The sequence below is a fragment of the Leptodactylus fuscus genome, chromosome 4, assembly GCF_031893055.1.
Source record: "Leptodactylus fuscus isolate aLepFus1 chromosome 4, aLepFus1.hap2, whole genome shotgun sequence".
Classification (NCBI taxonomy): Eukaryota; Metazoa; Chordata; class Amphibia; order Anura; family Leptodactylidae; genus Leptodactylus; species Leptodactylus fuscus.
The window spans coordinates 99,542,338-99,562,101 of record NC_134268.1 but is presented as its reverse complement, the minus strand read 5'-3'; positions in this window follow the sequence as shown (position 1 = coordinate 99,562,101).

The window sequence follows — 19,764 nt, the reverse complement described above, 5'->3', positions numbered from 1 at the left end:
ACCCGAAAAACAGAAATCCGATCCACAAAAAAACGGTTACCAGTGGAAACCCATGGACCCCATAGACTATTATGCATTTGATAGAGTATATCCATTATCTTATCCGTATGAGTTCAGAAGAAGTAATTTAACAGAGTCTGGACAGATTTTTAAAATTTCTGGAAACAACCATAGGCTGCGTTCTTCTTGCCTTTTCCTTTTTTAGCTGGCATTGTTTGTTAGATTTCATTCTTGGCCGTAAGTTTTGGCACCCCTGAAATTTTTCCAGAAACTGAAGTGTTTCTCATTGAAAATTATTGCAATTACACATGTTTTGTTATACACATATTTATTTCCTTTGTGTGTATTGGAACAACACAAAATAACAGAAATTTTTTTTTAAAAAAAATATATAATTTCACACAAAACTCTAAAAATTACACAACCTTTGGAAAAAATAACTGAAATTAGTCACTTCCTATATCCATGAACAAGCTTCTTACACCTCTCAACTGGAATTTTGGACCACTCTTTTGTAAACTGCTCCAGGTCCCTCATATTTGAAGGGTACCTTCTCCTAACACCAGTTTTAAGATCTCTCCACAGGTGTTCAATGGTATTTAGATCCAGACCCAATACTTTTTAAAGTATGTTTGGGGTCTTTGTCCTGCTGTGTGAAATTATATCTAATTATAATTATTGGAGATGAGCGAGTAGTGTTCGATCGAGTAGGTGAAATGAGCATTCCCCCCCCCCCCATAGACTATAATGGGGTTCGAAATCCGTTCGAACAGTCGAACAGTGTACAGCTGTTCAAATCGGATTTCGAACCTCGGACATTTTAGTGTTCGCTAGAGATGAGCGAACAGTGTTCTATCGAACACATGTTCGATCGGATATCAGGGTGTTCGCCATGTTCGAATCGAATCGAACACCACGTGGTAAAGTGCGCCAAAATTCGATTCCCCTCCCACCTTCCCTGGCGCCTTTTTTGCACCAATAACAGCGCAGGGGAGGTGGGACAGGAACTACGACACTGGGGGCATTGAAAAAAATTGGAAAAAGTCATTGGCTGCCGAAATCAGGTGACCTCCATTTTAGACGAATAGTGGATTTCAAATCCGGGTCATATGAGAATGTGAACTTTGTGACTATGAGACAGGGATAGCTGTACAGGCAGGGATAGCTAGGGATAACCTTTATTTAGGGGGGAATGTTATTAAAAATAACTTTTTGGGGCTCTATCGGGTGTGTAATTGTGATTTTTGTGAGATAAACTTTTTCCCATAGGGATGCATTGGCCAGCGCTGATTGGCCGAATTCCGTACTCTGGCCAATCAGCGCTGGCCAATGCATTCTATTAGCTTGATGAAGCAGAGTGTGCACAAGGGTTCAAGCGCACCCTCGGCTCTGATGTAGCAGAGCCGAGGCTGCACAAGGGTTCAAGCGCACCCTCGGCTCTGATGTAGGAGAGCCGAGGGTGCACTTGAACCCTTGTGCACCCTCAGCTCTGCTACATCAGAGCCGAGGGTGCGCTTGAACCCTTGTGCACACTCTGCTTCATCAAGCTAATAGAATGCATTGGCCAGCGCTGATTGGCCAATGTATTCTATTAGCCTGATGAAGTAGAGCTGAATGTGTGTGCTAAGCACACACATTCAGCTCTACTTCATCGGGCTAATAGAATGCATTGGCCAGCGCTGATTGGCCAGAGTACGGAACTCGACCAATCAGCGCTGGCTCTGCTGGAGGAGGCGGAGTCTAAGATCGCTCCACACCAGTCTCCATTCAGGTCCGACCTTAGACTCCGCCTCCTCCGGCAGAGCCAGCGCTGATTGGCCGAAGGCTGGCCAATGCATTCCTATGCGAATGCAGAGACTTAGCAGTGCTGAGTCAGTTTTGCTCAACTACACATCTGATGCACACTCGGCACTGCTACATCAGATGTAGCAATCTGATGTAGCAGAGCCGAGGGTGCACTAGAACCCCTGTGCAAACTCAGTTCACACTAATAGAATGCATTGGCCAGCGCTGATTGGCCAATGCATTCTATTAGCCCGATGAAGTAGAGCTGAATGTGTGTGCTAAGCACACACATTCAGCACTGCTTCATCAAGCCAATACAATGCATTAGCCAGTGCTGATTGGCCAGAGTACGGAATTCGGCCAATCAGCGCTGGCTCTGCTGGAGGAGGCGGAGTCTAAGGTCGGACCTGAATGGAGACTGGTGTGGAGCGATCTTAGACTCCGCCTCCTCCAGCAGAGCCAGCGCTGATTGGTCGAGTTCCGTACTCTGGCCAATCAGCGCTGGCCAATGCATTCTATTAGCCCGATGAAGTAGAGCTGAATGTGTGTGCTTAGCACACACATTCAGCTCTACTTCATCAGGCTAATAGAATACATTGGCCAATCAGCGCTGGCCAATGCATTCTATTAGCTTGATGAAGCAGAGTGTGCACAAGGGTTCAAGCGCACCCTCGGCTCTGATGTAGCAGAGCCGAGGCTGCACAAGGGTTCAAGTGCACCCTCGGCTCTCCTACATCAGAGCCGAGGGTGCGCTTGAACCCTTGTGCAGCCTCGGCTCTGCTACATCAGAGCCGAGGGTGCGCTTGAACCCTTGTGCACACTCTGCTTCATCAAGCTAATAGAATGCATTGGCCAGCACTGATTGGCCAGAGTACGGAATTCGGCCAATCAGCGCTGGCCAATGCATTCTATTAGCCCGATGAAGTAGAGCTGAATGTGTGTGCTAAGCACACACATTCAGCACTGCTTCATCACGCCAATACAATGCATTAGCCAGTGCTGATTGGCCAGAGTACGGAATTCGGCCAATCAGCGCTGGCTCTGCTGGAGGAGGCGGAGTCTAAGATCGCTCCACACCAGTCTCCATTCAGGTCCGACCTTAGACTCCGCCTCCTCCAGCAGAGCCAGCGCTGATTGGCCGAATTCCGTACTCTGGCCAATCAGCACTGGCTAATGCATTGTATTGGCTTGATGAAGCAGTGCTGAATGTGTGTGCTTAGCACACACATTCAGCTCTACTTCATCGGGCTAATAGAATGCATTGGCCAGCGCTGATTGGCCGAATTCCGTACTCTGGCCAATCAGCACTGGCTAATGCATTGTATTGGCTTGATGAAGCAGTGCTGAATGTGTGTGCTTAGCACACACATTCAGCTCTACTTCATCGGGCTAATAGAATGCATTGGCCAATCAGCGCTGGCCAATGCATTCTATTAGCGTGAACTGAGTTTGCACAGGGGTTCTAGTGCACCCTCGGCTCTGCTACATCAGATTGCTACATCTGATGTAGCAGTGCCGAGTGTGCATCAGATGTGTAGTTGAGCAAAACTGACTCAGCACTGCTAAGTCTGCATTCGCATAGGAATGCATTGGCCAGCCTTCGGCCAATCAGCGCTGGCTCTGCCGGAGGAGGCGGAGTCTAAGGTCGGACCTGAATGGAGACTGGTGTGGAGCGACCTTAGACTCCGCCTCCTCCAGCAGAGCCAGCGCTGATTGGCCGAATTCCGTACTCTGGCCAATCAGCACTGGCTAATGCATTGTATTGGCTTGATGAAGCAGTGCTGAATGTGTGTGCTTAGCACACACATTCAGCTCTACTTCATCGGGCTAATAGAATGCATTGGCCAGCGCTGATTGGCCGAATTCCGTACTCTGGCCAATCAGCACTGGCTAATGCATTGTATTGGCTTGATGAAGCAGTGCTGAATGTGTGTGCTTAGCACACACATTCAGCTCTACTTCATCGGGCTAATAGAATGCATTGGCCAATCAGCGCTGGCCAATGCATTCTATTAGCGTGAACTGAGTTTGCACAGGGGTTCTAGTGCACCCTCGGCTCTGCTACATCAGATTGCTACATCTGATGTAGCAGTGCCGAGTGTGCATCAGATGTGTAGTTGAGCAAAACTGACTCAGCACTGCTAAGTCTGCATTCGCATAGGAATGCATTGGCCAGCCTTCGGCCAATCAGCGCTGGCTCTGCCGGAGGAGGCGGAGTCTAAGGTCGGACCTGAATGGAGACTGGTGTGGAGCTATCTTAGACTCCGCCTCCTCCAGCAGAGCCAGCGCTGATTGGTCGAGTTCCGTACTCTGGCCAATCAGCACTGGCCAATGCATTTCTATGGGGAAAAGTTAGCTTGCGAAAATCGCAAACTGACAGGGATTTCCATGAAATAAAGTGACTTTTATGCCCCCAGACATGCTTCCCCTGCTGTCCCAGTGTCATTCCAGGGTGTTGGTATCATTTCCTGGGGTGTCATAGTGGACTTGGTGACCCTCCAGACACGAATTTGGGTTTCCCCCTTAACGAGTTTATGTTCCCCATAGACTATAATGGGGTTCGAAACCCATTCGAACACTCGAACAGTGAGCGGCTGTTCGAATCGAATTTCGAACCTCGAACATTTTAGTGTTCGCTCATCTCTAGTGTTCGCTCATCTCTAATAATTATATCTAATACATAAATTCAATAAACATGTGTATAAGAACACTTGTATAATAGCAATAATTTTCTGTGAGAAATACTTAATTTTCTGGAAAAATTTCAGGGGTGCTAACACTTATGGCCATAACTGTATATATTGATCTAATAATGGATGACGCCTCATAGATGAAATTGGGGGTCATTGGGATGTATTTAGCTGACACTATTTCCTAAATTGTTCCACTGTGGCTAGAATAATTCAGACATCAATACTTGGATTGCATTGTGTACACCAGATGAGTCAAGAAGTAGATCATGTCTACTGTATTTACTAAATCAAATTTTGAGCTTGGTAAGTCAAAAAGGTAAGTTTTAGAATTTCTATATTTCTGCTTGACACACAGAAGTAGATGTTCTTTTGCTGTTTTAGCATATCCACTTTAAGAGTTGTAATATATAGTTGATCTTGTTCATCTAGTATATTGTATTATAAGACTATAATGTTTCTCTGATTCCTATTCAATGAAATGGCCCACTTGCTTTTGACTTTTTTTTGTCTTCAGTGAAGCATTCTTTGTGAACTTCTGTTGGTGAAAAGCAAAGTAGATCAGACATTTCTGTTATGCTCGAACTACCCAGTCTGGCACCAGCAATCATTCTAAGGTCCAAGTCACCGAGATCATATTTCTTCTCCGTTCTGTTTTTTTGCTCTTGCTAACAATGGAACCTTGGACCATACCTTCATGATTCTGTGATTGAGTTGCTGCCACAAGATTGACAGAGTAGATATTTCCATTAGTGACAGGGTATCCAGGTATATTTTATATAGCGCCGAGTGCCAATTTATTAGACTCTAATATGGTAAAGAAAATGAAATAGCTACATTATCAAAATTCTAGAATTTTATGTCTGGTTATATTTGTATTTTGTCATTGCTAGAAAGTGTACATTTTACTACAGCCAGTGGCATATCAGCACATTCAGATATTTTAAGAAACCAAATCCCTTAATGATTTGACTCAAAGAAAAGGGCATAGCTGTGAAAAAGACAGCTTGAAATAGACCTATACTGATTCATATCTGAACCTTCTGAAAAGTTAGCTGTGCCACCAACATAGCTGCAATTGACTGTAATCTGTTTGCCCCAGGGTGGTCCATCCGGAGAGATTATATTGCATATCCTATCTCACACTGAAATTCCTAGCTTGCTGATAGTTCTGCCTTATGAAAGTACTAGCTCCTGTTACTCTCCTTAGACAACAAAAGAAGGACTGGAAGTTTCGTGAGCTGATCTGAGCTGGCATCACCTTACAATGGTTATGCACAGCTCTGACACAGACTAGGAAAGTTGTGTTTGTTGTATCACTAAGCATATGTCTGCATCTGCCAAAAAGCAGGCATGTATAGAGCACGTCTGTTTCGTGGACATTGTTCAAAACATGGACAGCAATCTTTGTCTGAGACTAAAATGTGATAAATGTATTTGTGTCTATTTGGCAGAGGCAGAGGCTGCAATTGTATTGGGTATTGGCCCTGGTAACAGAGGGGTTCAATGGGAGCTTTGTCACTTATAAGAACAGCAGTACTATAAGCATGACATGATGGTTGATGGAGTACTATAAGCGTGACATGATGGTTGATGGAGTACTATAAGCATGACATGATGGTTGATGGAGTACTATAAGTCTGACATGATGGTTAATGGAGTACTATAAGCGTGACATGATGGTTGATGGAGTACTATAAGTCTGACATGATGGTTGATGGAGTACTATAAGCATGACATGATGGTTGATGGAGTACTATAAGTCTGACATGATGGTTAATGGAGTACTATAAGCGTGACATGATGGTTGATGGAGTACTATAAGCGTGACATGATGGTTGATGGAGTACTATAAGTGTGGCATGATGGTTGATGGAGTACTATAAGCGTGACATGATGGTTGATGGAGTACTATAAGCATGACATGATGGTTGATGGAGTACTATAAGCATGATATGATGGTTGATGGAGTACTGTAAGTCTGACATGATGGTTAATGGAGTACTATAAGCATGATATGATGGTTGATGGAGTACTGTAAGTCTGACATGATGGCTGATGGAGTACTATAAGTCTGACATGATGGTTTATGGAGTATTCTACATGTGACAAGATGGTTGATGGATTGCTATAAGTGTGACATGATTAGAGATGAGAGATTAGTATTCGATCGAATACCTCCCCTGCATAGTTATTGGTGTACTCGGTCGAATACCACGTGGTAAACGCAGTAAAAATTTGATGCCCCTCCCACCTTCCCTGGCGCTTTTTTTAAACCAATAACTATGCAGGGGAGGTATTCGATCGAATACTACTCGCCCATCTCTAGACATGATGGTTGATGGAGTACTATAAGTCTGACATGATGGCTGATGGAGTACTATAAGTCTGACATGATGGTTGATGGAGTACTATAAGTCTGACATTATGGTTGAAAGAGTACTATAAGTCTGACATGATGGTTGATGGAGTACTATAAGTCTGACATGATGGTTGATGGAGTACTATAAGTCTGACATGATGGTTGATGGAGTACTATAAGTCTGACATTATGGTTGAAAGAGTACTATAAGTCTGACATGATGATTGATGGAGTACTATAAGTCTGACATGATGGTTGATGGAGTACTATAAGTCTGACATGATGGTTGATGGAGTACTATAAGTCTGACATTATGGTTGAAAGAGTACTATAAGTCTGACATGATGGTTGATGGAGTACTATAGGTCTGACATGATGGTTGAAAGAGTACTATAAGTCTGACATGATGGTTGATGGAGTACTATAAGTGTGACATGATGGCTGATGGAGTACTATAGGTCTGACATGATAGTTGAAAGAGTACTATAAGTGTAACATGATGGTTGATGGAATACTATAAGTCTGACATGATGGTTGATGGAGTACTATAAGTGTAACATTATGGTTGATGGAATACTATAAGTCTGACATGATGGTTGATGGAGTACTATAAGTCTGACATGATGGTTGATGGAGTACTATAAGTGTAACATGATATGTTGATGGAGTACTATAAGTGTGACATGATGGCTGATGGAGTACTATAAGTCTGACATGATCCTTGATGGAGTACTATAGGTCTGACATGATGGTTGATGTAGTACTATGAGTGTAATATGATGGTTGATGGAGTACTATAGGTCTGACATGATAGTTGAAAGAGTACTATAAGTGTAACATGATGGTTGATGGAGTACTATAAGTCTGACATTATGGTTGAAAGAGTACTATAAGTCTGACATGATGGTTGATGGAGTACTATAGGTCTGACATGATGGTTGAAAGAGTACTATAAGTCTGACATGATGGTTGATGGAGTACTATAAGTGTGACATGATGGCTGATGGAGTACTATAGGTCTGACATGATAGTTGAAAGAGTACTATAAGTGTAACATGATGGTTGATGGAATACTATAAGTCTGACATGATGGTTGATGGAGTACTATAAGTGTAACATTATGGTTGATGGAATACTATAAGTCTGACATGATGGTTGATGGAGTACTATAAGTGTAACATGATATGTTGATGGAGTACTATAAGTGTGACATGATGGCTGATGGAGTACTATAAGTCTGACATGATCCTTGATGGAGTACTATAGGTCTGACATGATGGTTGATGTAGTACTATGAGTGTAATATGATGGTTGATGGAGTACTATAGGTCTGACATGATAGTTGAAAGAGTACTATAAGTGTAACATGATGGTTGATGGAGTACTATAAGTGTAACATGATATGTTGATGGAGTACTATAAGTGTGACATGATGGCTGATGGAGTACTATAAGTGTGACATGATGGCGGATGGAGTACTATAGGTCTGACATGATGGTTGATGGATGGATGGATAAGGAAGATTTTGATTCTTATCAAATCAGACTTTTTTCTTATGTTACTTCACATGCATTAACAAAAACTGTCTCTCTTCCTACATTTTTGAGTATTCACTGTTCTAAAAATGTTTAAACAGGAACTCAAATGTGGGATAAACAAATGGCAAGTGCCAGACATACTTTAAAGCAACTGTCCAGACAGGAGTTCAAGTCAGTATCAATACAGGATGTTTTCCAAGTTTATTTTCTAAGATCTTGCAGCTTGGTATGGGCAGAGGTGTAATCTATGACTACATTTTAGCTACAGAGCCAACAAGGACTCTATGGTGGTCTAAGACGCAGCACCTGTCTCATTATTGGCTCAGGCTGCTATTCCATTCTTCTTCCCTGCAGCTCTGGTTACACAGATTAGCTGCTGTGTATATACACAAGTCTATGGGCCAGGGTCACTCATTTAATTTTTATTTCTTTTTGACAACCTATTCAAAAGCCATTTCTATTCCACACATCGGAAAATCAAAATTAATGATTAGAATGGAAGATGAAAGAATATACTATAAGTAATACAAGTCTACAGTACATAATACTGATATGCAGACATTAGTAACATTTACTGTGACTCCTCCAGCTTTAAAAAAATGACAAACATCCATTTTTGCTCATGAATAGAGATGAGCGAACAATAAAATGTTTGATATTCGATATTCTTTTCGAGTACCCACTCAATATTCGACTACTCGAATCGAATATCGAATCCTATTATAGTCTATGGGGGGAAAATGCTCATTTCAGGGGTAGGCAACATTCGATCAAATTAAACTTACTAAGTCCACGAGTTAGGGTCGGGCTGGATCCTCCGAGCAGTCTTCTCCTTGCAGCATCCCCGAAGCATCTTCCGGCTCTGAATTCACTCTGCCAGGCATCGGGCCTGGACAGAGCCGACTGCGCATGCCCGCACTACAATAAAATGGCCGCTTACAGTCAAAGCGGACATTTTCGTGTAGCGTGGGCATGCGCAGTCGGCTCTGCCCAGGCCCAATGCCTGGCAGAGTGAATTCAGAGCCGGAAGACGCCACGGGGAAGCTGCACGGAGAAGACTTCTAAAGGTAGGAGAAGAACCAGCGTTGATTGGCCGACTGTATAGCATTCGGCCTATCAATGCTGATTCTGCATCGAACTTTTCCATTCGAATAGCGAGTGGTACTCGATCGAGTACGAGTATTTTGAATACCGTAGTATTCGATCGAATACCTATTCGATCGAATACTACTCGCTCATCTCTATTCATGAACACTGGAAACATTCCCTATTTTTATTGATTGTCAGAAATTGACTCCATATAAAGTCAGCACATACAGAGGTGATATTCTTTAGATTAATAATAAAATAATTATAAACAATAGATCAATAACCCCACTGATAATATGAAGACTATCAGGCAAGTGCTCTGCATGTATGAGCCCTAGTAATGAGAGAGTTGCTTTAATTTCCAAATTCACAGCTTGTTTGATCATTTATATTTTGTCCATGAACATGTAATATATTTAATACAGTTGTATCTGTCACTGCATGTTAACAGTAGAAGAAATACAGTTACTTCCACTTCCTAGCCTACTATATAAGGGTCCATTCACATGGAGTAATGGACCTCATGCGCGCTCATTTTGGCAAAATACACGTGTAAAGAATACACGTGTTAAAATAAGACTCCCATTGACTTCAATGACAATTTTTACACATGTAAAAGACGTGCCAAAAAATGCAACTCTTTTTTTGACGCTTTTTTCTGATGCGTTTTTTGGCGCGTTTTTTTACACTTGTAAAAAATGTAATTGAAGTCAATGGGAGTCTTATTTTTATACGTGTATTCTTTACACATGTATTTTGCCATAATGAGCGCGCATTTACTCCGTGTGAATGGACCCTAAGTTTGCATAAGCTGACATCTTTTAGTTTAGCCACGTGCATATTCATAGCCAACATCTGACTGTTTTCAAAATTCTTCTGATCACTATAGGTATTTGACTAAGAATTACTCCGAACACATATATCGGCTGAGGATGCATGTTTATTGTACTAGGACATAGGGAAGTAGGTATCTGCCAGGTATATCTTCCTTGTAAACTACAATTATGACATGTTGAAATCACCTAAACCTATGCCCTAACCACAGGCTGATAGGTGACTTAGGCCATTTCCACAGCATGGTTGAGAGATTCATAGTTTAAGTGTCTTTTTTGATCATAAGAAGAATCAGATATCAGTGCAAGGGACCTGTGAAATGTTCTCTTAGATTTCCTTAGGAAGCCTTTCCCAAATCTACTCTTTATGTAAAACCTACTGTACATGAGGGCAGATCTCCAGAACACGATGTACAAGGAGCCTAATTTACACATTTCAAGTAGAAAACTACATAATAGCATTAAAAGTCATCCTCACACTGTCACACTTAGCAGCACCATTGTCATGTCTCAAGTGGCTCTGAAAGATGTTGAACTACTTGTTGAAGAGCCTGCAAAACACTTGTAGTTTTCTTCTATAACTACGCTGCATGGTTATTATATTGTACAGTTACATATTTTTCTAGAAATTCTTCATTTGTACTAAATATTATAAAAATCAGATTCTATGTCCACCATGGCGATAGAAAAACCTTCAATTGCCTTTGTAAGGTCAGACATTACTTTCAGGTGCATTGGTTTCCATTAAGAAGGTTGTACAGGACTTTGACAACATGGCTTCTTTCTTCTTCTCAGGAAGTGCTTTCACATCCGTTGTTAATACCACTTCTCCATTCCATTAAAATGAATAGGATTGAGCTACAGCATGGCCATGTGCCAAATGGATATGATGTCACTTCCAGAGAAGAAGAAAGTATAGCCTTGTTTTGAAGTCCTGTACCACCTCCTCTCTCCTCCCTCCTCACCCGTGTTCACAATGTGTTTGAAATCCGAATAAAGTGCGTGTTTGTTTGGAGACCTACGGAGTAGCGTAGTGTTCCTTCCATCCTCTGGTCTTTCTCCACATTGTTCCGCCCCATTGGGGTGTTGGGTGTTTCTACTGCTGTTGAATACCTGTGGTTGGCAGATATTTAGGACTGACCATCACCTTTGATCACCAAATGCGAATTTAAGCGGGTTGCTCGGTACAACTTTCTTATATCTGATAAGAACCTGGGAACTGTGGAATTGTTTACTTTTACATACCAATAAGCTTCTTTCCCCCTTCCCCCCACCTATTAAAATTCTACTCCTAGTGTCCTTCTGTACATAAATATACATCCTTCATAAATTGTTTTTAGATATACCTGAAGAAGAGGCCGAGAGCTTCGAAACGTTGTAATCTGTCATCATTATGAGTTAGCCATTAAAAATGGTATCAACTACTGAAGACTCTCAAGTTTTTGTTTTTTATATTTCCTACCCACTGGCTAACACGGTACAAAATCAAAGTTTTTTTTAATATGCAATATTTGTGGCAGCGGCCACATGTGCCATTAAATCAATTTTGCTTAAGAACCGAACAATTTGGACTATATGGGTCAACCCTGGTTTGTGATGAATCAGTTCATCCATCTCTGCTATAGACCGGTCTAACTTTGTCTAAAAATTATCTAGATATACAGTTGTCTAAAGCAGGGGCTCTATGTAGACCCTTAATAACTATCTTTAACCATTATTCTACATTCTAAAGCTAATGCAAAGACAAATACCATGATCTTCTGAAATCTGTAAAATACACAGTACAGTCACAATAATGTGACCATCTGTCAAAATCCAGAATAACCACCTTTCACAGAGTGGACCGCTGTGAGACATGCAGGAAGAGAGGGGATGTTGTGATGATGTTCACTGGGATGTTGAGCCATGCCGATTCCAGTGCCGTGGCCAGCTGCACTAGGTTACGCGGTTGAGCATCCATGGCGTAAACAACCAGATCGAGGTGGTCCCACATATTCTCGATTGGGTTCAAGTCTGGGGAATTTGCTGGCCAATGGAGTATGGTAAACTCATACTAGTGCTCCTTAAACCACACACGTACACTGCGAGCTTTATGACACGTCACATTGTACTGCAGGTAGATGCCATTATCCTGAGGAAAAACAATTTGCATGTAGGTGTCAACATGGTCCGCAAGGATAGATGCATACTTGTGTTCATCCATCGTACTTCCACAATAATGAGTGCACCCATATGGCTGATGACACATTCCTTCTGTGATTGGTTATTTAACGTTGACGTCAAAAGTAGGCGGTGGTCACATTAATATGACTAGACTGTGTAAAAATCTGAAAGTGGTGCTAAAAATCAAGTCTCCATATTGCGCTGGACTTAGGACACACTCGCATAAATATCCTATGTGTATTGATATGATGTCTACATTAATGTGCAGAAGTTTGCATACAAGCTTTGTTCAGATATTACTGAGGACTGTGCTCTAGGTTCCAGACTTAACATTGCCTTTCGACAGAGAGGACATTCACATTTTACATGGCTTCAAATTCACAGTTTTCATTTCCAGTATGTAAAATGAAGTTCATAAAATCCCATTTACAAGCATTGTACTGAAGTTTACTGTTGATTTTCGGTGAAGAACCCCTACAAGGATGGTCTATTAGTAGAATATTTGTTTATCGCAATCGCATTATATAGTTGGATATAGAAATTGGTATCAACATCAGTAGTTGTAGTGTAGCCATACTGGTAACAGAATGGAAGTGAACTGAAGTTAGCATTGGCGTACAGTACCAGAGGGGTCTCTATTGGGTCCAGTTCTTATTCCTTAGAATAACCTTGTGGAGAACATCTGTTTTTGCTAATAACACAAAATTATGTATAAAACCCAGCATGATTGTGACACATTAGCGACTGACATGAGCAAGCTCACAGCATGAGATGCTAAATGGCAGAGCGGATTTAATGTTGATAAATGTAAATAGTATATCTGCATGTAAATGGATTTGATTACAGATGGGAAATAATAGAAGACGAAAACAACTTGGGTATCTTCTTATCAGCAAGAAGCAACAGTCAATGCCAAGCAGCAGCTGCAAAAGCAAATAAACCTGTGTGGCACATAAGAGGAAGAATTTACCATCCATTATTCAATTGATCATTTCTCTGCCTATATATTGTTATTGCTAGGTCTCATCTTCTTAAATGTAGAGTTAATGTTCATTATACTTTATCAAATATTTCTAGAAATAAATAATTCAAAGGTATTTGACTGGATTGAAAGGGATAAGAGCTACTAGGCCATAATCACACCATGTTTGGCAATATAGTAGGAAAATCACGTCTGGAATGAAATGAAAAATATCTAGAAACATAATGTATCCATATAGTGATTTATGTTGAAATTTTAATGATTGTGAAAGTCCCTGTGAAGTAGATTTGTTTCTGCATCTGGAGTGAACATACTTGCAGGACTGAGGAATGAAAATTGCCATCTCAAGTGGCAAACGCGGTGTTCGTCGGAATGTCTATGCAAATATTACACAGATATGTAAATCATATTTGATTTAACTTATTTACATTTCACTCCTGACACATGATTTTGCCAACAAAAATAACATTTACATTTTTTCGGACTCTTTTCTAAAGGAATGCGTACAGTTTCGGAAGTGTGTCTTTTTTTATTAACCTGAAAAAATACTAGAAAATATACAGGCAGTACATATTGGCCAACAGCTCACATAAAACGTTTATGTGGAAGCGTCTACTATTTATATAGAACTCCCTACAATGATATGCAGTGTAATTGCAAATCGACATTTTACAATCTTTCTTGGATTTTAATTTTTAAAATCAGAGATATAAAACAAGCTGAACTACGATCCAGTATTATAACAACTCAGGGGGACCTGGCAGTTACATTGGCAAATTAATAATTTTTTTTCGGGGGATTAATCTCTGCAGAAAAAAAAATGCCGAGCTTCAACAGTATACTCAGATGTACTGAATGTAACTGTGTGCTAAAGGTTTGTACGCTTTTTATTGCAAAAGAAACATCTTATGCACCAAGTATACCATGTATTATATACATGGTGTACTTGGTGCATGAGATGTCTTTTTATTGAAAAGTGTAGTCGATTGTGCTTATTATTAGCAACTCAGTATAAAGTCTGAACACGTTTAAAAAAAAAATTGGGGCACGTGTCATATCACATATGTGGGTTTCACCAGTTTTTTCTTGTGCATTTCACCACTAAATTAAAAAAAAAACAAAAACCTCAGGAGCCATAAGCAGCTGTAGTGTGCACAGCCAAAAAAAAATACTGCTGATAAAATGCAGCAGAATCTTGTTTTGTTCCATAGAGTTTTTCATTGAATTTTTTTCCTCTGAGGCCTTTCTTCCCCTATTAGGGGACATTCACACAGAGTAGCGCGATTCTGGCATGATAATCAGCGCTGCAAAACAGAATCCCATTGACTTCAATGGGTTCCTTTTAACGCGCGTAACACATTGAAATCAATGGGAGGCTTTTTTAATTCAAAAACACAGGTATTTTTGAAAGCGCTGCTTTTCCACTGCAATGTGTGGATGGGATTAGCCAGAATCCTATCCGCCTTGCATGTACTGTAAAATACAGCATTTTCGCAATGTGGGGCTTCAGCCTAAAGCACTGCAATCTCTTTTTATCCAGAAAAATCTATATATTAATATTTACTTACAGGTTTTTATTTTTTGATTGTGGCCCATGTACATATTACCAAAACAAGCATTGGATCTCCCATTACATTGCAAATGGGACATAGTGGCATAAGTTAGACCAGATCTGAGGAACCCTGGAGGGCTCATTCAGACATGACTTGGGCTTGTCTGTTTATCTTTACTCTTCTACTACTTTAAACACTTTGAGTGATTTGACCATTGTAAATGTATTTGGTGAAATATTTCTCAGACAGGGAGATGTTTATTTTAGTGCGTCTGGTCAGGGGAGAGAAGTGTAGCAGAGCTGACCTTCCACTTGGAAAGTTAAACACAACATAGTTTGTGCCGTCAGCAAATCATCTCCCCTCCAAACATGGTCCCAGGTGTGCGCTGCTTTTTCAGATATATGGAATAGAAAAGAAGATAAACTGCAGGGTCTGGCTTTTTGAACAACTTCAGCCACAAAGACCTAGGTCACATATGCTGTGGGGTGAACAAATCAAAAAAATTCTGAGAAATAGTTCACCCTTGTGATGTTAAAGTGAATGTAAGGAAAATTGGCAAATTGGAGTACTTGAGAAGTGTATTGCTAAAAATAGGAGATCTGTTTTCCTCAAAAGTCTGCTACGCAAAAATGTTTCCAAGAATCCAATAAAAAACAACATCCAACAACAACATTCAAACTGTTTGTAACCTGTTTGGATCCTCCGCACAGTCACCTCATATAAAAGATGCAACAGGACTTACAAAGCTGTTTATGGGGCAGTGTGGTGGTTCATGGGTTAACACTATTATCTCAAAGCAGTGGGGTCATAGGTTCATCTCATACAAAAAAAAAAAAAAAAAAAAAAATCCGTAAAACAAAAATTCTTTTTTTTTCAAAGTATTTACTTTTATTTTCATATTTCACATACTGATGTCTTAAAGGGGTTGTCCAGCTGTTTTAAAAAAAATAGGATGCAGGGAGTACAGAATTTAAATAAGCACTGTCACTTCAAAAACCATAAATGAATAGCAAAGAGGATTAGAGATGAGCGAACACTAAAATGTTCGAGGTTCGAAATTCGATTCGAACAGCCGCTCACTGTTCGAGTGTTCGAATGGGTTTCGAACCCCATTATAGTCTATGGGGAACATAAACTCGTTAAGGGGGAAACCCAAATTCGTGTCTGGAGGGTCACCAAGTCCACTATGACACCCCAGGAAATGATACCAACACCCTGGAATGACACTGGGACAGCAGGGGAAGCATGTCTGGGGGCATAAAAGTCACTTTATTTCATGGAAATCCCTGTCAGTTTGCGATTTTCGCAAGCTAACTTTTCCCCATAGAAATGCATTGGCCAGTGCTGATTGGCCAGAGTACGGAACTCGACCAATCAGCGCTGGCTCTGCTGGAGGAGGCGGAGTCTAAGATAGCTCCACACCAGTCTCCATTCAGGTCCGACCTTAGACTCCGCCTCCTCCGGCAGAGCCAGCGCTGATTGGCCGAAGGCTGGCCAATGCATTCCTATGCGAATGCAGACTTAGCAGTGCTGAGTCAGTTTTGCTCAACTACACATCTGATGCACACTCGGCACTGCTACATCAGATGTAGCAATCTGATGTAGCAGAGCCGAGGGTGCACTAGAACCCCTGTGCAAACTCAGTTCACGCTAATAGAATGCATTGGCCAGCGCTGATTGGCCAATGCATTCTATTAGCCCGATGAAGTAGAGCTGAATGTGTGTGCTAAGCACACACATTCAGCACTGCTTCATCAAGCCAATACAATGCATTAGCCAGTGCTGATTGGCCAGAGTACGGAATTCGGCCAATCAGCGCTGGCTCTGCTGGAGGAGGCGGAGTCTAAGGTCGCTCCACACCAGTCTCCATTCAGGTCCGACCTTAGACTCCGCCTCCTCCGGCAGAGCCAGCGCTGATTGGCCGAAGGCTGGCCAATGCATTCCTATGCGAATGCAGACTTAGCAGTGCTGAGTCAGTTTTGCTCAACTACACATCTGATGCACACTCGGCACTGCTACATCAGATGTAGCAATCTGATGTAGCAGAGCCGAGGGTGCACTAGAACCCCTGTGCAAACTCAGTTCACGCTAATAGAATGCATTGGCCAGCGCTGATTGGCCAATGCATTCTATTAGCCCGATGAAGTAGAGCTGAATGTGTGTGCTAAGCACACACATTCAGCACTGCTTCATCAAGCCAATACAATGCATTAGCCAGTGCTGATTGGCCAGAGTACGGAATTCGGCCAATCAGCGCTGGCCAATGCATTCTATTAGCCCGATGAAGTAGAGCTGAATGTGTGTGCTAAGCACACACATTCAGCACTGCTTCATCAAGCCAATACAATGCATTAGCCAGTGCTGATTGGCCAGAGTACGGAATTCGGCCAATCAGCGCTGGCTCTGCTGGAGGAGGCGGAGTCTAAGGTCGGACCTGAATGGAGACTGGTGTGGAGCGATCTTAGACTCCGCCTCCTCCAGCAGAGCCAGCGCTGATTGGCCGAATTCCGTACTCTGGCCAATCAGCACTGGCTAATGCATTGTATTGGCGTGATGAAGCAGTGCTGAATGTGTGTGCTTAGCACACACATTCAGCTCTACTTCATCGGGCTAATAGAATGCATTGGCCAGCGCTGATTGGCCGAATTCCGTACTCTGGCCAATCAGTGCTGGCCAATGCATTCTATTAGCTTGATGAAGCAGAGTGTGCACAAGGGTTCAAGCGCACCCTCGGCTCTGATGTAGCAGAGCCGAGGCTGCACAAGGGTTCAAGCGCACCCTCGGCTCTGATGTAGCAGAGCCGAGGCTGCACAAGGGTTCAAGCGCACCCTCGGCTCTGATGTAGCAGAGCTGAGGGTGCACAAGGGTTCAAGTGCACCCTCGGCTCTCCTACATCAGAGCCGAGGGTGCGCTTGAACCCTTGTGCAGCCTCGGCTCTGCTACATCAGAGCCGAGGGTGCGCTTGAACCCTTGTGCACACTCTGCTTCATCAAGCTAATAGAATGCATTGGCCAGCACTGATTGGCCAGAGTACGGAATTCGGCCAATCAGCGCTGGCCAATGCATCCCTATGGGAAAAAGTTTATCTCACAAAAATCACAATTACACACCCGATAGAGCCCCAAAAAGTTATTTTTAATAACATTCCCCCCTAAATAAAGGTTATCCCTAGCTATCCCTGCCTGTACAGCTATCCCTGTCTCATAGTCACAAAGTTCACATTCTCATATGACCCGGATTTGAAATCCACTATTCGTCTAAAATGAAGGTCACCTGATTTCGGCAGCCAATGACTTTTTCCAATTTTTTTCAATGCCCCCAGTGTCGTAGTTCCTGTCCCACCTCCCCTGCGCTGTTATTGGTGCAAAAAAGGCGCCAGGGAAGGTGGGAGGGGAATCGAATTTTGGCGCACTTTACCACGTGGTGTTCGATTCGATTCGAACATGGCGAACACCCTGATATCCGATCGAACATGTGTTCGATAGAACACTGTTCGCTCATCTCTAAAGAGGATAAGTAACTTAGTAGTATATCTTATCAGAGATAAATGCATTTTTCTGCTCCTAACAGAATTTTCCCATGCTCACCCTTCCTCTGCTAAACTACCTTTCAGGTCAGGACCCCAAGTAGAGTAAACTGTGGCGCTTTACAGTTCCTGCAAACTGGACTAGTGAATCCCATTCACACATTGCAGAATAATATGTGCAGCGGAAATCCTCTGTGAACTTTAAGTAAAAAGCAGTGCGAGAAAAACCCCAATACGTTTCCACTGTGGTTTTTCCTGCAGCACTTTTTCTGACCTTTGACATCATCAGATGGTGAATGATAATGGAAAGTGCGAACTTAAATACCTAATTCATAAGTGGTAACACCCAATTATTTTCCAAAAACATGGCCTCCACTTTATAGTGTATCCTCTGAAGATGCTTCGCCAGGTCACCCTGAACAGGGGTCATCTTCAATTGATTCCCTACTCCACTTAAACTGCTTGGCCCAAACCGTTACTTGGTACTAGGAAGCTGCACAATCACCATATACAGCAATTGCCTTTTCATGGATTGCTCTAGGCTTCTTTTCTTTGTTTGTAAGAAATTCAATCATGGAACAACACTCCAAATCCCCCAATTTCTTTGTAGACCCACACTGAAATACACTTGCCATCTTGTCACCTCCAGTGCTTTCATCAGACTGCAACTACTGTGTATGTTGCATGTCTAGACCTGTCTCAACCTGCACAGACAAGTTTAACTTTCTAAGGGCTAGTTCACAAAGAGTTTTTTGCAGGCGGATTTTGACATGGAATCCGCCTCAAAATTTGCCTGCAAAAACAGCTCCCTTTGACTTCGATGGGAGCCACTCGCTTTTTTTTCCACTAGCTAGTAGCAGAAAAAAGAAGCGAGATGCATCCGCAGCTTGAGACGCACTCCTGTTTAGGCCCATTCACTCGGGCGTAATCAGGAGCGGGATGCTGCGACGGAATGCTGATGCACTGTATCGGTATCCCGTCACGGCTAGCTGCGCGGAAGTTTACAGGGCGGAAACCATGGTCACATTATCTTCTATGGGCCCACACACACAACTTTAGTTTTTATGATTGAGTGTCTGGACCGCAGCAAAGAGCTGCAAAATATAGAACAGGTCTTATACCTGTCCGTATTTGTAACTTGGTCCATTTATTTCAATGTATGGGTAAGTGAAAAGCACAGATCACACACATGTAATCTGTGCCATTTTTACTGACTTGTACACTGCACATGGTCATGTGCATG